Raw genomic sequence first — 17,800 nt, 5'->3', positions numbered from 1 at the left:
AGACAACTTGGCCTGTGCAGTGTTAGCCTCCAGGAATTGCTGCGCATTTGAAGCTCCAAAGCTACGTCGCATCACCCACGAACTTCGGGAAATTATCAAATGTCACCACCCTCGCCGTCCCGTTTTTCAGTGAACCTTAAATAGTGATTTGCTTGACGTCTTTCACCAAATAGTCTCTGAAGAACACTCCCGTAATTAAGCTCTTGGAAAACGCAATTACCATGCTTCATGGCAGCGCAGAAGCAGCTCCAGCGCAGGGCCCCTATCCATCGTGTTTCCCATACTTCTGAAACCCTGGACAACGCTTGAACCACATGTTCTTACGCAAACGCACAACACGCACCGCTACCACGCCATTGGCCAGAGAAGCATGGCCGCTTCAACGCTTCCTCCAATGGCTGTTAAAACGACCGTGCTAACGACTCACCATTGTGTTACCGTTGTGGTATGTCCGTACACATATAACGCCTTTGCCGCCACTGTTACTCGACTTCGCAATACTAGCGACAATGGCCGAATCATCGGCCGAGTTTCTATGCGGAAGGTTGAGATGCTACGTTTACATCTCATCGGGGCCGGTACCCCTAAACACGATCATAGACTGACCACCCTTCCTCTGGCTAGAGCCTGGCTCCAATCACCGAACGCTCCCGATGCTCTCCTTCTCCCCGACGCCGCTCGCCGCCACAGGTACACTAACGGGTGCCGCCGATATATGTGCAGTGCCAGGGTCAGCGATATTGTCAGTGCTTTTACCAACCCGTTATTATGTTAAAGAGCCGTCTTGAAGTGGTAGTGCAGATTATTTTCGTTATGGCATCAGTGGAAACCCGCGCTGCAGTGTCGGTGACAAGTTAAAGAATCTTCTAGGGTTCAAAATAATGTTCGGAATCGGTCCTTCTTTGATATTCCGTAACGTCCGGGTAGAATCATTGTTTGCGCTTCGTATTTATTACGCAAGTGTACTGGTTTGTGGACACGTGTTCAAGACTGAATTCGCGGTGCTCCGTTGCTCTAGGCATGCTAATGTCCTGTGTATTGATTTTTTGCAACAGTGTGGTGGAACTCTCGACTTCCGCAAAGGGGGAATTTTACTGCTTTCGGTCAGTCCTCACGGAGCACTCACTATTGTATCTCGGCGCGTTTTCTCTCTCCGAAGACAGTCGTTGCAGAGCTGCTTAAAATCTTCGTTCCACTTGTTTCTTTCAGCATGGTTTACAGTGCCTTGGACGCCATGGTGGAACATACATTACATACTTCACTTACTTGTGCCCGCCGTGGTGGTTCAGTGGTTACTGCGCTCGGCTGCTGTCCCGAAAATACGCGGGCTCGATCCCGGCCACGGCTGCTGAATTTCGATGAAGGCAAAATTCTAGAGGCCCGTGTACTGTGCGATGTCAGTGCACGTTAAAGAACCCCAGGTGGTCGAAATTTCCGGAGCCCTTCAATACGGCGTCCCTCAGAGCCTGAGTTGCTTTGGGACGTTAAACCCCAGTAAATAAAACCAAACCTAATCACTTACTTGTGCTAGGAAGAGTACCCTAGTGCCCCGTTCGATAATTCCAGTGAGGATGAACCGCACAGCAGTGTCGTCAGCAAACTGCTCGGAAGAGCAAGCCATGTTACCTTGTGGCATGAAACTGTCCATGTTTAGAAAATGTGCAAGATTGAGCCACGCGACTGAGTAGCCATGTTCTTGAGGAGAGGACTCACTCCGCTGCAGAGTGATGTTCAGACTATTCTTAACACGTATTGTACTATAAACGACATTTCAGCAAGTTTTATAGGGGGCTAGTTGCTCCATATTTACAAGGTGGAACTCTTTTTAGCGCAAGACATAAATTTCACCTTGAAAACATGAATAAAGAAGCCCCCAAGCAAACACTGCTGAAATACCTTCCTTCTGCAGTGGACTCCATCTCGTGCAACGCTTATAGCGCTGGTTTTGTCGCTTTATGTGTTCCGCTAAAAAGAATTCCGTCGTCTACAAACGGGTGTCGTATTTTGGTGTAACTGCTGACCATGATGTTTAGGACTGGCTCACATCGTATGAGCGGTTGAGCGCATACAATAAGTGGGACGCGGCAACCAAGCTGAACAATTTTATTTTCTATCTCACAGGCGTGGCGAATCTGTGGTATCGGAACCACGAGGCGGACATTACATCATGGTCCGTTTTCAAAGCAAACTTCTTAGAGGTTTTAGAAAACTGTCAGGTTGTCAGAAAACTCCGAGCTGAACAGCGCTTGCATGCGTGGTAGCAGCAGGTAGGAGAGAACTTCAAGAGCTTTATGGGGGATGTCGTCGACCTGTGCAAGAGGGTGAACGCACAGATGTCCGAAGCCGACAAGATCACGCATATTATCACGGGGATTGATGACGACGCCTTCCACATGATGGCACGTCATTTAATGGCGTCATTTAATCAAGCCAGCATCCAACAGCATCTAAATATTAGAAGTTCAGCGCCTTAGAAGATCTCAGTGCATTAAGCTCACATTCAAGGGCGACTGCATACCGTCGTATATGAAAGTTAGGCATTTTCGCCACCCGGTTCGACCTTTCGTGCCCAAGCCACTACAATGCTGAACGTTCATGAGGGTCGGACACATGAGTGGCGTATGAAAGAACACCATCGTGTGCCCTAGATGCTCTTAGGCACATAGCGGCGACGTTTGCCGCGTGACATACCCTCAAGTGTGCCAACTGCCGTGGCCCTCACGATTCCTCCTCGAAAGACGGCCTCCGCCTAGAGAACGAGCTAGCAGTGCTGAAGCAAATGATACGAGACCATTATACGCACAGAGAGGCGGCTGCTAAGGTGAGAAGACGTCGTTCGCGTCGTCGAAGGACTTCAAAGAAAGCCGTTACTTCTGGTAGGAAGGCCTCCAGCACTGCTGCATCTTGTCCTCCTCCTCCACCTGCCGTACCAAATCAACTGAGTACGGCGGTTGATAATGCCGGACTTGCTCCGTCGGCCGTTAGCTGGCCGTCACTCCCGAAATCTAGCACGTCTACTGGGGCAGGAAAGTCAATGTCATCTCTAAGTTCTGCCCCTACAGCTGATCTGAATGCCATCAGTGCTGTGCTGGCTGGCCTGCGCACGCCAGCAGCACAGAATGCGCTCCAAGAATGGGATGCGCTAACTCCAGTTGTAGCAGCTCTACAGTAGCAGGAACAAATGCTTCCCCAGCATTGACATTTGTAAAGCAGCTGAAGCAAGCCTCTATTTTGCAATAAAATGCCCCCGGTCTCAAATCCTGAATTTCTGATTTTCGGTAATATGTTTACGTCAATAATTTCCCCATCCTTGTCATTTGTGAGCCGAATTTACCAAAGATGTTGAGATTGTCAGGCTATGAGGCGTTTGCATCTCCTACGCACCGAGGGATCAGTAAAGTCATCGTCTACATTCGGCGTGAAATTACATATGTGCTTCATCCAGTTTCCCCTAATAACGACAATCAGTACGTTTGCATAACGATGAAGAGGCATAAAATCACGTCTGCACTTGTGGGTGCGTATATACCGCCATCAAGTTGATTTGACGCCGCACGATTGAGTGATTTGATGGCGGTTACACCAGGCCCTTGGATCGTCATGGGCGACTTTAACGCTCACCACGCCATTTGGGGAAGAGTTAGAATGAACATTAGGGGACGAACAGTTGTGTGGTTTGCCTCTGACCATGACCTTCAGTGTTTAAATGACGGCTCCACAACCTATATTCGAGGGACGACTTAGAGCAGCTGCCTTGACTTGGCTTTCGTTTCTCGATGCCTTATCACCAATGTCCGGTGGTTTTCGGATATTGAAACTCGCGGAAGTGACCATATCCCTTACATATCTGATCATTACTGCCTTTCCACATCCACCTCTGCCACAGGCATGCAAAGCATCGATTGGAGTGTTTCAAGCACTTATGGAAGATGGCTGCAGAGAAGGTTCATCTGCTAGTTTGGATGGAAAAATTAAGGAGGCCATTGGAAACGCGATACGGTTATTCACCCCAATTACAAAGTACACTTAATTCGTTATAGAATTGCAGCGCCTGCGATCACTGCGACGGAGGGCAGAGCGCAGATAGCGACGCACATCGTCAAGGCTTGACCTCAGAGATGAGAGGCGCATGCAATAGACAATTCAGCGCAGAATTCAAGCAGTACAGGCACAACGTTGGAGGTCTTTCTGTGAAACGCTTGATCCACGGAAACCTTTGTCACGCATCTGGAATGGCGTTCGTCGCCTTCGAACATCCCCACACCAGCTGCACCCTTTCAAGTCTTTTCCACTCTTCCAACGTGGTGGCGAAGTCGACGTAGCTGAGGATTTCTGCGCTAGGGCAGCAGGACCATCCACACCATCTGCAACGCTATATTGCAGCTATGTTCCCGTTTCTCGGTATTCCCGGATGAACCTACCCTTCTTTGTGGAGGAACATGACGCCGCGCTGGCTTGTTGCAGACGGCCGTCTTCGCCGGGACCCCGCGGTGTGCCATACACTACACTTGCAAACCTTTGACAAGAAGCTAGGCGTATCTTTTTGGACTATTATAACGAATCATGGAATAAGGACACAGTTCCACACGAGTGGAAGTCGAGTCGGCTAGTTCCGCTCCTGAAACCAGGGAAATCTCCTCTTGACCTGACATCATACCGTCCAATTGCGCTGGCTAGTTGCATTGGCAAAGTACTGGAAAGGATGGTACTTACCCATATTGAGTGTTACCTGGAGTGCTACCGCATATATCCAGCTATAATGCCCGGGTTTTGACGTGCACGCTCTTCAATGACAATTTTGTCGACCTGGTGTCATCCGTCCAGCGCCAAAAACATTTGAAGCACTTGACCACAGCATTGTTCCTGGATATAAAGGGCACATATGACAGTCTAACTCACGATGCTATTTCGGACGCTCTGGAAGCTGCCAAGGTTGGTGGTCGCGTATTCTGCTGGATACGCAGTTATTTATCCAATAGATCCCTCTTTGTGCAGACTGAGGATGGCCCAACACCTTCTCATTTCACTTCCCCTGTGGAGTCAGGCAGGATGGAGTGCTCAGCCCAACGCTGTTGAACCTTGCACTTGTCGGACTTGTCGATATACTACCACATTCGGCGCAACTCTCCAGCTATGCGGACGACATCTGTATCTGGGCAGCCGGAGTTGCGCGCCCACATGTTCGAGCGAGACTTTGAATATTTACTTTTTTTTCCGGGTTCTAAGTAGACACCAGATGGTTTGTTATGAATACGTTTTATTGTTCCTGCTTGTTTGTTTTCTTTGCCTATTACTACAAGCCACTTATTTTAGCTATTATTTTCCTCGCAATATGACTTAACCATGTATGCTATGCTATCTTAATATCTTCCTTTATGGTGGTGATTACAGATGGAACCTTGTTCAATGACGGCACTGTAACTGCTGTTGAGTGTTGTGTTTGGGAAGGGGGAAAGGGGCCGACACTGACTCAGGCATTAATTTGCTTTTATGTCTGCCTCCTAGGCACCTATTACTGATGCCTGAATAAAATGACTTTGACTTTGACTTCAAAAGTTGTCGAGTATACTTGCGGCCTACATTCACCTACAAGGCCTACAGATTTCAACCGAAAAGTGTTCGCTTTTCGCCTTTACAGGCAAGAACTATCTTGAGGACAGCGAGCTTCCGCCACACACGATGTTTGTATTCAGGGTAAACTTGTCTAGCCATGGTATGCTTCTGAAAATCAAACGCGAAATCATTTATCCCGCATGCACAAACAGTAACCGAGCGTTTCTAACCCTCGACCTTAAGGGAGCGTTCGACAATTTCAAGCATTCGACAATCGTCAACAACTTCGACACCACGAACTGTGGCCAGTGAGTCTACTCGTCCATCTGCGATTTCGTTACGGACAGAACCGTCAACATCAGCACCGGCTCCAAATATGCAACGCAAGTGAATATGGACACGAGAGGCATTCCGGAAGGGGCAGTACTATCCACACTTCTCTTCAACATTGCACTCCTAGATCTCTCACCTCTTTTCAATCATGTACAGGGCATACGCCACGCCCTGTACGCTGCTGTTATAACCATCTGGACAACCACGGGGAGTATGGGAATGATTGAAAAAAAAACTACAAACAGTGGCGACAACAGTTCAAAATTATGCACGGTCGTGTGGACTGACGTGCTCACCCGAACAATCTGAACTCATAGTCTTCTGTCAACGCAAGAATCAGGAGACCATCGACACATGCGTTGACAACTCAGACCCTTAAGATACTAACTGGGTCTGTAAATAAAGAACAACGGCAACCTCCTTACCATAAAGAAACTACGGCTCGTGCGCGAGCTGGTCGCTAGAGGATGATCGCCAGCGTGACATCAAAAACCTAGACGTCATAATCAGAATAGCCTACAAGAAGGCCCTGGGGCTCCCTCTTGCGACATCGACTGACCGGCTCTCACGACTTAGTGTGCACAACGCGACAGACGAACTGATAGAGGCACACCTCACAGCGCAGGTGGTGCGGCTCTCCACTACTCGGACTGGCCGACAAGTCCTCAGTGATTTAAACATCAATTGCCCCCGACAGATAGACAAGAAAACCGACATCCCAGCCTCATGAAGAGGACAATTCAAGGCAGCTCCACTACCCAGGAATATGCACCCTGATTTTCGCCAGTCAAGACGACAAGCACGAGCCGAAGCCATGAAAAGACACTACGGCGGGCGCGAGGGCGTGTTCTATGTCGATGCTGCGGGTACCGAGCAGGGAATGACGGCCGTCGCGGTAGTGCACCAAAATACAACAGTCGACGGACTAGTACTGGCTAGCCAGGGCAGACTGGCTGCGAAAGAAGTGGCGATTGGTCTTGCTGCAACACACACTAGCTCAGAATACATTTACACATCTTCACAAAGAGCGTATCGCAATTACCTCAGGGGCAGGGTCGCACCGCTTGCAGCTAAACTCCTGCAAGATAGCTGCACCCGTGGCTACCAACTCACACAAAAACACTTATTATGGGTACCAGGTCACCACGGCATCCCAGGGAACGAGAGCGCACATGCTTCAGCCCGAGCATTTCTCCCCCGGGGACCCTGTACGGATGCCCTGGAACCTCTTACCCCACACTAACTTACACCGACATACTTCAGCACTTAAGAGTAACCCGTCGGGTCTACCCTTCGCCGGCTAAGACACCGGACAAAGCGGAAGAACTACACCTCCGAAAGCTACAGACCAACGCTTACAACAACCCACGAAGACTACACGCAATAGGCCCGGAGTCATTTGACTCACAATGCAAATTCTGCGGGGAGAAGGCGGACCTTTACCGTATGGTATGAGCCTGTCAACGACATCAGGCGAGCACTTTTAATAACCAGCCAAAGCAGGAAAGATGGGAGGCAGCGCTGACCAGCTCGGACGAAATGAGTGAAAAGCCGCTCATCGAAAGAGCCCGGACAGCAGCCTACGCCAATGGGGTTCCGGACTGAGAGCTCCAACTGCCGCTACAACCTCCTAAACTATTTCAATAAAACATTTTCACCACCACCTACGTTACTTGCTAATGCGAAATTTGAGCGCAGCTCATCAGCTGTTCCAGCTTTTTGATAGATTGAGGCAAATTAATTCCAGTAAGACATGTGTGTACAATTACAGACCACTTGTTATTTTTCACACATTTTTCTCCTGCAAGAAACACTCCACTAACAGCTCTTGATTGTCATTAAGGAAGATTTGTGGTCGGAGAACTAGATGGATATAGGCTCGGCTTGCTGCACCAAAGCCTGGTTCTCAAAGAAGAGGACTGTGCAAGTGTGTCGCGAGCTTGTAACAGCCGTGGGAGGCGTTACGAGCGAGAGGAACCGTGCGTTGTTCCGTTTAAGTCTTAAGAAATTCCTGTTTGTCTTTATTGTACATAAATTCAGCACCCACCCTGCCACCCTGGCAGGTGGCAGTTTATGGTTGATCGCCAGAGTTCGCTCACCGTTGTCAGCGCTAACGCCTGCAGTCCAAACCTCTCTCTCATCCCCACCCCCTCCCACACGTACCTATAAGCGAGATTGAGGCGTCCGTTGGCCCAGGGAGCCAGTGATGCGCTCTTCCTTTCCTTAAAATGGCCCAACCTTGTTAGTGCCAGCGCATGCAGCACACATGTCTCACTACCGCCACGTAACTTAAAGCAGGATTGAAGTGTTCACGGTTCCAAGAGGGCAGTTATGCGCCTTCCCTCGCTTTACAAGCTCCCGTTTCATTGGTTTCGCAGCTTAAAGTGCGACTAAGGCGTCCACTGCTGGTTACAACGGACAACGGCGATGGCGACGGTGAGGGCAACGGCGTCGGCGACGGGAGGCACTCTGAGCGCGGAGCGAGAGGACGTGCAGTGCATCGGCTCCACCAACTTTGGCTGGAGCCATGGAATTTCGACCGGTACCTCATCAACACAGCTGCGTCGGTCTTCGTGAAGTTCACAGCTACCTGTGAATACCACTCGCACACAGGTGGGACTATATTTAGACCTTTTTAGGGCTGATCTTCACTTGCGTATCGTGGCAGTGGCGCTAGGCCTAACGCCTACGCCGGCGCCCGGCCGTGAGAGAGTCGCCCACCCGCGTCAAGCTGGCTGTCCAAAAGGTACAACGTGGCTACCACCCCGACCGCCTCGCCTGGTCTGAAGTTCCTGCAAGTCCAACGCCTGATAGGCCGGATTCGGCGCCCAATCAGAACTTGAGGCTATTCAAGCTAGTGGAGTGGCGCTACCGCCAGCGGAAGGCCACCTCCAAGAAAACTGACGCCACGTCGGCTGGCAGCTGACACAGCACAACGCTGCTGCGCGCGCTGCAGCGCTTGACGGTAGACCCCAATATAAGACCGGGCCCACTTGGAAACCAAAGCCGCTTCCGCGGCTTCATCCTGAAGACATAGTCATCATCCTGAAGCCCCGAGTGACCGTACCTCTCAAGATGTGTGCAAACATGGCGAGCTGAGAGCAGCTTTCATGGCCTACCTGGGTGCCATGGCCGCAGCTTCTGTCAGCCTGCTCCCCACATGGGAGAAAACCTGATCGTCGCAGACACCCGAGAGCCGCACGTCACGGACAAGCTGCTGCGGGACTTTGGACTAACATCATCGAAGGACCGGCTCTGCAAGTACAGCCAGTTGAAACTCACTGTCGACATGTGCCGCGGCGTCATCACCGTGGCCAAGGACGAGAGCAGTGAGTCCCTCCAAAACAAGATCTAGTGGCGTGCTGGAGAGCTTTTCAATATCCGCAACCGTGGGAAATAAGACGTCGAGGCGCTCACCTTCGTGGGGAATGTCGTGCCGCGATACGTGCATTGTAACTCTGAAGTGACTCTTGTGCGTGCGTACAAGAAAACGATCCCGGCCTGCGTGCACGGTGGCACGCAGGCCGGGAACGCGAGGAAATGTCTGTAGACTAAGCCTTGAAACAAGCTCGCTGCGGAAATAACTCGAAAGGGGGAGTATCGCCATTAGCCATACGCCGAAGGCTATGCCTCTTGCCGACACTGAACTTCGTGTCCGCGGAATTGGTAACGACGTTGCGCAAAAGGAGGCAAGATGGAGCATCAAAGCATCAGCGACTGTGGTCGCCAGACCATGATTTTCTTCCACTAGCTCAGCGACTATGGCAACTGCAGAGGCAGCAAGCAATGCCGCAAAAAGGAGAAAAAGCCCGATCTTAGACTTCGCAAGGATACGAAAGAAAGAGACCGGGTCAGGACGGCTGCTTTTGACGTAAAATGTTTCTTGCCCGGTTAGAACGCTAGCCGGAACTGCGAACCTCATCGCTAACCATTCGTTCGCAATGGTCAGTTGTCCGGAAATATCGTAATAGCTTTTCAGCAGATCTTCGTGGTGAATTCTTCTTTCGCTGTAGAAGCTTCGATGCAATGTGACATTGTACAGGTGAAGAGCGTTCAACAGGAATTCCGTTTTCCAAAAGTGCAAACAGCGGCCGGCGGCTTCATGCTGAAGGCGTCCGACGCGGACGACACTGTCTCTCAGCTCGCTGCGCTTGGGCGAACTGGCACCTCCGACGTCCGAACGCTCGGAACAACCTCTTGAGTATTGTGTCACATAAGTTTTTATGCTAGGTCGCAGCGTTCCGTGCTCGTTTGGGGCAGTTTGTGTTATTTCGTGATGGCTGCAAGAAAAGTTTCTGACCGTTGACTGTGACACGAAACGGTTAAGCGTGTCCCGTACTTCGCTGCTCTCATCGATCACTAGCCAGTCAACTAAGTTGGTTGACTGCGACAAAATTAGTCTGCTACAGGCACGTTGAGTCATTTAGGCCGTGGCCTAGTAACAGGACGTTTGTCTTAATACTCATGCGCCTGTTGCCCTTGAAATATCGAAGCAGGTACTCATTCGGCAGTTTCCATAATGTTACAGGTCATGGTACCAGGCTAAGCAACAAGCGGTCTTCGTCGTCCCAGCGTCTTTTCCAAGTTACCAGCGCCGTGCGGTCGTCTCTCGATATGTGTGACTCAAGAGCACGTACGACATGGGAACATTTTTCTGCCTCTCCTAGGCATCCTTCTATTAAATGTTGCCTTTGTAATAAACGTTGAAAGAAAAAATAAACAATGAAGATTGTCGATTTTTTCTCCATTATCTCACTACAGCCGCGAAAGTTTGTTGAGTGCTTTCCTGCAAGCAACCTAGCTTCCTTATGAACCAGGTTCACCTATATATAGATAGACTATCCAGGAGCTAAAACAGTAAACAGAGTAAAAGAAAAAAACTCTACTATATCTTTTTTAATGAGCCTGGAGTTCAACTCTGCGACGCGTATTTTGTAAATGATATTGGCTGCTATTGCCTTGCTTATTGCAGCGAAGTGTTTAAAACATCAGTTCGTGAGGGGACGACAGATAAGTTACACATCATTTCGGATCAATGAGTTGTAAATGGGAATCTAAACTGGCGTCCTAAAGGAATCTAAGATGATATTGCTCAGAAATGAATTGAATTTTTTGGTTGCATGTAATAGCTAGAACAGTTCCATGGAATGAGCACTTTGATTATCGTTCCTAATCTTTCTTCTTAATAATTATCTGGCATCCTTCACAGGCATCAGGGCTAATGTCTTGCCTTTCGTGTCGTGCTAAAAAGTCCTCTTGAATGGATATTTCAAGTGAAGCCGCATGCGTAGAGTGAGTTGACGAAGATGCCACGTTCTTCTCGCAGAGAAAATGTACCCTGTAAGCATTTCAAGCTGTGGGCGCAATTCTAGCTGAACTTTCTTAATTCCACCAGAAGACAAGTATTTCGACCAGTATGAATGTCCTCAGCTATGGAGTAGTAAACATGCGTCCACTCCGCTTGTGAAGTGCGTTACGAAATGACATCAACAAGGTATTTTTCGCGCTCGCTCGGCGCAACTCGTACCGACCCTCATTACTTATCCCAATCGATCCCGTAATGGGGGTAATGTTTCGACCTCTGGCCCCTCCTTACCAAGAGCACGATTGCACATCTCCTCCGATGCCGCGTACAAAAATATTTTATATTTATAGATGCGAGTGCATCATTTCCTTGGAAAGGAAACCTTGTTTTTGAAAATTAATACAGGAGAGACGCCCTGAGTTAGCGTCGCTACGCTGTGCAGAGGCCTTGCAAAAGTAGCCTGCGTAGCGCTTTACAATGCATTGAAAACAAACTGAAGTAAAGAAAGTCTGGTTCCAGTGTTATAGGTAATCAGTTCATCTTCAAATGCACCACTCCAGTTATACGAACATTTTCTCTTCTTCCTACTTTGTGTCGTCAACCAACTTGTACAGCACCTGAAGAACTGAGCTCCTGCCACGCCTCGCTGCACACTAAACACAAAAGATATTATTTTATTTCACACATTACAACCTCTCGACAATATTGAAATATAGAAAATCAAATCAAGCTATCGGCTTCATTTCGAAATTGAATTCCCCTGCCAGTTAGATAGTTAAAAGGAGATCAGGCAACAGCACGCTGCTTCTCGAACGAAGGCCATCGCCTAGTGCCTGTAAAAAGCGGTTCTTTATGGCTGAGCCAAGCATACTACCGGTCCTTTGTATAGCCTAATGAATGTCTTCACCACCGCCACCACCGGATTCTAATCGAAAGACTGCCTTCCCTTCTTAAATTATGCCTTATTTGCGTCTTTTCTGTGTATTAGATGAGGTAGGATGAGAAAATAACTTGAGCCGTTCCTTTTAAGAACGAGCGTGCCGCAAGTCGTACCTCATTTCTTTTCCCCCGAACGCTCATCGGCTGCTGCAACAGCGGGCGTTGAGTCACAGCTTGAGCGTATATGAACACATCTCATGTACAGTTCTTAGGTTGAACGCACATAAATATACGGCAATTCTCTTGCCAGCCATCTGAAACAAAATGTGATCTAAGGTTTAGTGAAAAGTCGAAATTTTGACAACAAACTCTGCATTTCCACGCAATAATTTATCTGCATTAAAAAAAAAGAAGACAAAGATACCTTTGAATTGTGGAGTTTCCAGCAAATCGTTTTTCCGCATGTTAAGAAATATACTTTACATAATTCATTTTTTGAACTCGAAATGTTCAAAGTGCTCTAGCGCCATTCGAAGTGTCGCTACGGATGGGTATCCAAGCACGTCCTGGTTGATCCCTCCAATCATGTTTTATAGGGTAAAGTACAATTTTCCTAACTTTATTGTACCAGACAAAGCGTAAGCCGACCTTTGAGGCGAGCAGAATATCTCAATGCGGCAGCTGTGGTCGGGCAACCATGTGTGCAGAAGGTATTTTAAAACTTGAGTCTTTTTCAACCACATTCCTAAAGAAGAAAATGCGACAGCATTTGGAATTGGGACACCCGAAAATATTCTATAAGGATCCCCCCAAATTTGGAAATAAGGCAACGTAAGAGAAGGGAATAATTTAGATTAGTAGGGGGATTATTAAGAATTACTGGGTGCATTAAGACAGATTAATAGGCAAGAGGTGGAGGATTAAGGTGGAAGAGTGGGGCAGTTAAGTATTATTCCTTACGATAATCTAATAGAAGGTAATTGGGTGTTCTAGGCGAGAGATTTGCAAATTTGGCTGAGCTGACGATGTGAACATCTTCTCCAACAATTGAAAAAATCCGATACGCATAAACGCGGTGGCTCCTCGAAGACGACAATCTACATACATCATTATTAAGCAGCGTATACGATTAAAGAAAATCAGAGCTTCTAGTGAAACCCTTGCTGTTAGTGTTGGCCATGAGCATGGCATATTGCTGCGGTATCGTTTGTTCTCAGAACACAATTACTTGTTATTCTGAACACCTGTAAATCTACTGCGCCAGATGACATCTTTTCATTCGGATTGGGAGATGTGGCTGTCCTTGTTTCGATCGCTGCAGGACTCTCACTTCGCGCCATTTAGATCAAATCTGTTTCGAAACGTGTTTATTTCTTTCACTCTAACTACGGAAGACAGAGGCCGTCCGTGCCTTTTATTTATTTATTTATTTTTTTATGCACAATACCTACAGCGCCCCCACTGGGGCATTGCTGTAGGGGGGAAACATAAAAAAACAACAGATAAAACACAGTAATTGAGGCAAATGATGCAAAATACTGAGAAAACCCATGGACCATAGGAGTAAGGGCAAAAATGAAACGAACGTTGCAGAAACAAAAACACGCCCGAGACAGACGCGAAGAAAACGACATTTAAAATACAGCACTCTTTTAGCAAACACAAAAATAGACACAAAAAACAACGATGCAGAAACAAAAACACGCCCACGACAGACGCGGACAAAATGACATTCAAACTACAGCACTATTTTAGCAAACACAAAACTACAACACAAAGTACCAGTATAATCTATTTCGTTTTTTTTTGTTGCAACTGTTACGGGTGTGCGTGCACAGCTGACGCTCTCTTTGATTGTGCCATTTGTATGTGCCAGAAATAGTTAGTCCCTATCGTGTGTTCGACTTGCGTATGTATGTTCCAGTGTGCACTTACGCCTTCGCGACTGTGCAGAAAGCACATATAAATAAATAAATAAGAATAAAGCTGTACGGTTCCTTTCAGTTAAAGATAAAACTGCTAAGTTCTCTTCCGAGAAAATATCTGAATGAAAAAAAACAACTGAAACCTCTTCTTTCGCCCGACTAATTTATTGATTGAAAGCACTTAGTGAGAATTTGGTAGGTGAGGCCCGTTGGTTCCTCAGTCCAGGAATCCTATTTTTTCGGCTGCCTCAGGCAGTTTTTGAAAGACGACCGCACGCGAGGGCACACGTCTACTTTCCGGTAAGTGCTATTTGCCAGAGGCTTACAAACGTCGGAAGGAACATGATATGCATAAGATTTTCAGAACCATAGATAAACTAACGCAGAAAATATTCAATAAGCTTATCGTCTTTGTTTTGCCGCTGAGATTGCCTAGCCATGTACATGCCAACAATTTCCGTACCTCACGTGTGCTGAAAATATCCTGAAAACATGTCGGTACCCAGTACAATAGGCTACGATTTCTCAGTCGTTGTCACGGAAACATCAATATGTTTGTTTGCTGTCACCATAATTTTTTGAAAAAGACAAAACCCATCTACTTACCATCCCAAGACATTTACACTCGCCCAAGCACAAAATCTCTGTATATCTGATTCGGACAACAAAATAGAGCCCTTGAAACTAGACACTTTGAGAAAAAAATATCAACCGAGCACAGGCTCGGTGCGACCGAATTTCACGATCAAAAATATGTAGGGCCTCGCCGGAATAGTACACTAATTGAAACAACACAGTTTGTTCCCTCCTTAGAATACATCTTTTGCTGCATTATACTTCTTCAACTGAACCTCTGAATATCTTCTCTGGGTCAGTGTGTCCCAGTCGAATCGTAACTGTGGTGCAGGTGCCAAAACCGACTGAAGATTAGTATCCTGCCGTAATCGTCGATTTTTTTCCATGCTATACTGGAATTTTGGTGTCGAAACAGAGTGAACCGTACAACAGCCTCAGTATGTAGGCTAATGCTTGAAATTGCGAATGCGAGCACGGCGCTGAGCGGTACCGCTCATAATCGTAAGCCCGATCAGCTGAATTTTTTTTAAAGCCCATATCCACCTTTTTATAACAATAAGGCGAAAGGCCCTTCTCTTCTCGCAGGATGGTTAGCACTGTTCTGCCGCTGCATTCTTTTTAATCACCAGGTGAGCACATTCATGTCTGTCGACCTCTTCTTCCTCTTACGTTGTCACGTTACCTTCTTTCTTTTGATGTGTTCCAAAATATTTCTTCCTATAGAGCACAGGTGACGCCGAAACAAGACGGGCTTTCCTGCCTTCTCTGAGGTTTTTAATGTCTATGATTGCGAAATTAACGTTCACGTTTTCGGTTCCTGAGCTATACCTTCTCGCTGACATCGTCAGCAGAAGTACTCACTATGCACTCTGCAGGCAGATCGAGGAACGCGATCAGGCCGCTGCCCTTACAAAAATGGATATCAACTTTCTTTAGAATTTGTATTAACATTGTATTGACTCTAGTAACCTTGCAGTAACTTTTACATTCTATCAACAATTGTTCATACAACGTTGGTAGAAGTTACTTCTTTGTATGTACTCCTGTCAATAGAAAGTTACTAGAAAATATTTTTTACATTCTATGCACCTTTGTCAATACAAAGTTGGTAGACTGTTACTTCTTTGTATTTACTCCTGTCAATAGAAAGTTACTAGAAAATTTGGGTGCAGTTTGACACGTTGAGAGAAGTAAATGAACAAACTGCATGGTGTTCCAGGTGATTAACACTATCTTGTTCGCATAATCGTGACGACATCTTACCTGATTGCATGGTGGAATCTGTTGCAGCTAGTCAACAATTTCACTATATCGAAAAGCGACCAACATTATTCGCAGCAAATGCGTTTGGAATGTAATCAGGATATGGGAAAACGTTTTAAAACAGAAGATATATTCCATTTTAATACTTTATGTACTTTACGGACTGCTGTGAGCAGAAATACTCTAGAAAGTGACAAAACATTTTTGGTCATGCGAATAGATGCCTCAAATCATATAGGCGAACACTTCAAAGCTATTAAAACGACCTTGAACACGAAACAAACATTACACTCACATTCCCTTAGCCGAGCATATTCTATTAACATTCGTTGATAGGAAGTTCATACAATTTCCTTACTGCCTTCTATGTACTGCTGTCAGTAGAAACATACTAGACACTGAAAGAACGTTTTATAGTGAGAATAAACGCCTAAATTAATTAAGTACTCTAGCCTAACATGTCAATGCAACTAAAGCAACCTTGAACACGAAACAAACATTTGCAGTCATATTTTCTTAGGGCATATTTTATCAACATTGGTTGATAGAAAGTTCATACAATTTTCTTACTGCTTATATACTGCTGTCAATAGAAATATACTACGAACAGAGAAAGCATTTTGCTGATGCGAATAAACAAATAAAAGCCTAAAATAATCAAGTACTGTAGCCGACAACTTCAAAGCGGCAACTTAACTAACCTTGAAGACGAAACAAAAATTTGCAATAACATTCCCATAGCCGAGCATGCTGTGGTTTTTTAGAAATTTCAGCTCAATTTTCTCAATACTGGCTTTACTGCTTTCGCATTTTCGAGTGCGGGGAAAAGGGCAAAGTTCATAACAGAACATTTATCCCGAAATTCAGAAACGTGCCTTGAATTGAAGACATTTAGTGTCAATTTTTGATTGTATGAAGTGTACGAAAAAAGCTACCAGCAAACGAAATAATTTTGGTACAAAGTGAATGAATTCATAGAATACTCAAGTATTATTGCCTCGCACTTCAAGGAAATTAAAAGAACTTTAAGAAAAAAGTAGGAGTTAGTGACATATTGTGTTACATAAGCGCAATGATGACTTCGTTACAGCGAATCAGTTTCGCTGATGGCTCATTCTACACGAAAACAATGCTTTCTGCTGCGTATTCGGCCTTAAATTCTGTACTCAGGCAATCAATAAACAGATTTAACATTTCAGAACTAACAAAGAATTTCAGCAGAGCTGTACAACAACTCTACCAATTCGAAACACGTTGGTGATGCTATTGTTGTAATTCTTGATAGGTCATATTTTAACGTGCAGTTGAACAGTGATGTACCGTACGACGGTGCTAAAACACACTAGCGTTAAGAGCGTTTCACTCTGAGGTTTCAGAGGGATTATTGTTGCGAGCTACAAAAAAATTCAAGTTTAGCATTGCACCGATGTGTTTCCACACTCATTGAATGACACGTTCTCGCTAGCTCAAAAGGCGCCCAAATTATATCACCAGCTTCCTGAACCTCCACCGCAAGCGCACTTTCCCTGCACACTGCCCGCCATGCAAAAGTGCCCGGTACACTTTATGCCACTCCACGTGGGAGCGCCCAATTTAAACTCTCGCACTACCCTCCTACTCGAGCGACCAGCAATGGCTGATCGCACGGGACTGAAAACCCCGCGCGAAAAGGGCCGCACCGCTTAGCGCTCTGAGTAAATTATGTGTAACGTGTGCAGGCTTACAGCTTCGAGAACTCAAGTTGCTTCGTTCCTCAGCGACTGTACATGCGAAATTTCAGGCAAGGCAATATTAATTTTTATTCATGTTTGGCGGCCGATACTATAAAGAGAAGTATAGAGAAACAAAACAGGTAACAGCGGCCCGCTTTACTCAACTGCGGTTACAAGGGCTTTGCATGAGGAAGGTGCACAGCAATTGGAGCACTATAAGCCCTCATTCTTGACTTGTTACATTTTTCACTAGT

Source organism: Amblyomma mixtum, chromosome 4 (genome assembly GCF_055824585.1).
Source record: "Amblyomma mixtum isolate Tamu chromosome 4, ASM5582458v1, whole genome shotgun sequence".
In the NCBI taxonomy this organism is placed as follows: Eukaryota; Metazoa; Arthropoda; class Arachnida; order Ixodida; family Ixodidae; genus Amblyomma; species Amblyomma mixtum.
The sequence above is the reverse complement of the archived record's forward strand: the minus strand, read 5'-3'. Positions refer to the sequence as shown.